Source organism: Gossypium raimondii, chromosome 6 (assembly GCF_025698545.1).
Source record: "Gossypium raimondii isolate GPD5lz chromosome 6, ASM2569854v1, whole genome shotgun sequence".
Lineage (NCBI taxonomy): Eukaryota > Viridiplantae > Streptophyta > Magnoliopsida > Malvales > Malvaceae > Gossypium > Gossypium raimondii.
The window spans coordinates 45841182-45845200 of NC_068570.1; the positions used below are offsets into that span (position 1 = coordinate 45841182).

General features: G+C 29.9%; 1 pseudogene; it reads left to right on the forward strand.

Annotated features, from left to right (window-relative positions):
* Positions 1-2540: 2540 nt before the first annotated feature.
* Positions 2541-3276, forward strand: LOC105772020 (RING-H2 finger protein ATL60-like; annotated as a pseudogene).
* Positions 3277-4019: the final 743 nt, after the last annotated feature.

Genomic DNA, 4019 nt, shown 5'->3' on the forward strand with positions numbered 1-4019 from the left:
AAAACTTGAACTCAAGCTTCCTTGTAACCTTAATAACGCCACAACCACTAGACCACATGCTTCCTTATGACATTTTTTTACACAATAATTTAAAAGGCCTACATCCAAGCATCCAAAATTTTATCCACTTGAAACTAAAATTTTTGCTGAAGCCCAGGTTTGAACCCAGGACTTTTCCAACTCCTCTCAGGACCCTTAACCACTAAATTAGACATACTGTTATGCACAGTTTCCTAACCATTCCCTTACTTAAGGCCCAATACTTCTAGGCCCAAATTTCAGGGCATTACATTTATAATTTAACTAAAATTTCTTAACTTTACACCTTTAAACTATCCAATATAAGTAAACAAGGTATGTTTACCTCTTAAAACCCATTCATTCATGGTTCCTTAGCCATTTAGTACAATTAAGTTAATAGTGATTGACTTTTGTAGCTTTTATGATTTAGTCCTTTTTCCTTAATTAACTATCTAAACATTAAAATTTCCAGACCAAACTTCAATACACCAATATAACCACTCCGTAAATATTTATATTAAATATTTACGGGCTATGTTTATAGAAACAAAGTTCTAATACCTTGTTTTCCAAAACCACTTGACTTTAGGGGTAAACTACTTGACTTTAAGGGTAAACCACTTGAACTTAACTATTCATCCAAATAACAAAAATTGTCAAATTAAAATTTAATATAATACTATATTTGACTCTTAAATAATAAATAATAATATTTACGGACTCACTCGTCAGATTTATGGCCTCAAAACCATTGTTTCCGACACTACTGAAAAATGGGCTATTATATATAAGGTTCGCTCATATAGGGTTCGCACATATTAAATCACATACTATATAACATGGGGGCTCGTATATTATTCTCTAAGGGATCGCATAACAGATTACTTTAACTTTTAATAGTTCAACTGATTAATCATATACACTAGTTTAAGTTTAGATCCCACACCTGATTGAAGACACAAAAACCTTCATTTTTTTAGATGAAGAAATCGACAATCACTGGGAGGAGAAGGATGCAATTGAAAATATTGAAATCTTTGGTTGAATAGTGTGGTTTCAACAATGAAGAAGAAGAAGAAGAAGAAGAAGAAGAAGAAGAAGAAGAAGAAGAAGAGAGAATCTTGAGAGTTTTTCCTGAAAATTTTTCTAAATAAAATTTCTAGGTTTTTGAAAAGATTAGCTATTTATAAAACTTCTTTCCTATTTGAAAGAGGCACACAAGGGGTTTCAAACTTGAGACCTAAGGAAAAGCTATGGCTCTACCACTAAACCAACAAGCTTATTTTTTATATAAGCCTTCAAGAAATTGATTTTAAAGGTTACGGTCAAGCATTAGGGCAAATGGAAAAAAAATAAATAGCGTGTAATTTAAGGGTTTTGAACCTAGAACCTTAGCTTACTTAATACCTTACCATTAAGCCTAGTGGTCTATTCTTGTAATTCCTTATCAACAATCATTTTTAAGGCATTCTAAATTCACTTACCCTTTTCCTATAATGCATTAAAATCTAATTTTTTATCCCCATTTCTTCTAGCCCTAATTTTGAGTTGTGATAGTTAATTTTTTAGAATCAAGACTAAATTGACATAATTTACAAAATGTCAAGGGTTATAGTTGCTACTATGCCTATTTTAAAGCTACCACGTTAGCTAGCTAATAACTGAAAAAGACAAAATTGAATAATAAGGTGATGAAAAAGAAATTTACTAATAGTTGGGTGACTACTAGTGTAATTTACCCTAATTTTAATTGGTATATAAATGTAACATTAATTAAATAATATTTAATTTAAAATAATAGTTGGGTGCCATTGAGTTTTTGGGCCTATTTAAAATTTTCAAAAATTTAGAGGCTTAATAAGAAATTTCAGAAATTTTGAGACATTTAATTAAAACTTTTAAAATTTTGAGAAGATTTATGAGAATTTTCAAAAATTTAGAATGTTTAATTATTTTTGTGAACTTTTAAACAACTTAACTAAATTTTCTAAAATTTTTGGAGTCTAATTAAAATTTTAAAGACATAATCAAAATTTTCCAAACTTAGGGGGCAAGACCGCCTTTGGCTCCTATGTAGTTAAGCCAATGAGTTTAGTAACAACTATAAGTGGAACTCTTTTTGAAGAAAACTATAATGAGAGCTCTTAAATTGAATCTTTCTAAGCCAAAAATTATGATATAATTTATTTCACTAAAATAAAAATGACAACACTCAACTATTCTTTATTTTAGTGAGATAAGTTAAATCTTATAGTTTAGAAACGAGATAAACTACATAGATTGTCATCCGACTATCAAAAGTTTTTATTTTAGTAACTCAAAATAAAAAAAAGTTTACAATTTAGACACTCATATTACATAGTTCGTTCATTTTGGTCACTCTCGTTAAAATATCAAATAAAAACTAACATGCATTTTTCTTTTAAATTTTGATTTTACACGTAATTATCATTTATCCACGTCATTGTAATCCATTAAAAGAATTATCATTTCAGTTCCAAACTTTCAATTTAACTTAAATGAGGTAACACTAAAAAATTGGGACATTTGCATTTTTTGAGCCTAATGCAGTAGTGAAAAGGAAGGAATTGGAAGGTTCACATGTTTCGGCTTTGCTCTAGGGCAAGACACTGCTCACCCTCAACGTGCAACTAAAGGTCTCGATTCAACCATTCACGCTTCACTCCCTATGTTAATTTTCCGTCAAGACGAGTTCAAAGAAGGGCTTGAATGTGCGGTTTGCTTGTGTGAGCTTGTAGAAGGAGACAAAGTTAGCTGTTTCCTAAATGTAACCAAGGTTTCCACGTTGGTTGCATTCATATGTGGTTTCAATCACACCACTAGTCCTCTTTGTAGAAACCCCATTGTTGTTGGTGGTGAGTTTAAGAAACCAAGTCACCTTGTTTCAGGAGATGAAGCCAATGTTCAAGTTCAGTTCAGTCTCCAAATGATGGTTCGGGTTCAAGGTCTCCTAATTTCCCTACAAATGTGTTGTTTTGGGGTAATGACACGCAGGTTAATAGCGGTGGTGCCTGTTTGGAAGAGGGTGCTTCAGCATCATCTTCTTCTAATCGTTCCTCTGCCATGGCATCTACCAGTGGTAGGCAAGAAGGGATGTTGATGATTGATGTTCCAACGAATGGAAATGAGAATTCACCGGAGGAGGAATCAAGGTGTGAAATGCCTACAAGATTAAGGCTCAAAAAATGCAAATGTCTCAATCTTTTTAGGGATACCTTATTTAAATTAAATTAGAAGTTAAGGGATTAAAATGATAATTTTTTTAATGAATTATTATGACATGAATAAATGATAATTACGTGGAAAATAAAAATTTTAAAAAAGGTCATTCAAATTTTCATTTGAGATTTTAACAAGAGTGACCAATATGAATGAATTATGTAATGTGAGTGCTTAAATTATAATTTTTTATTTTAAATGCATAAAATGACTTTTTTTTTATAATTCAATGCCTATCTTATAATTTACCCTTTAAAAACACTTAATTTGATCTATGAATTAAAAATATTTTAATTTTCATTATTTTCACTTTAAAATTTTTATTATAAATTTTATATCTAAATTCATACTTATTTTAAAATATTATCTCTAAAATTTAAATCGAAATTCCGTCGTTAATAAACCTCTCCGGTATTTTACCAAAATATTACAAAAACAATAAAAAATTCCAAAATAATATAACTTTTTTATTATTTACCAAAATAATACAAAAAAAAACAGTTGAAAAAAACATACTGAATGACGGCCTGCCACAGGCGGCACCTTTGGTGCCTGTGGCAGAGGCGGCACCAATTATTCGTATTTTGGCCATTTTTTGTATTTTTTTCCGGATTTTATTACTTTTAAAAAATTTACTATTTTTAATTTTTTAATTTTAAATTATTTTAGTACATTATATTTGAAATGTATTAATTTAGTGTGTTTTTAAATAAATTTAAAAACCCTTATTTTGGCCCTATGTTCGTATTTTTTCCGGA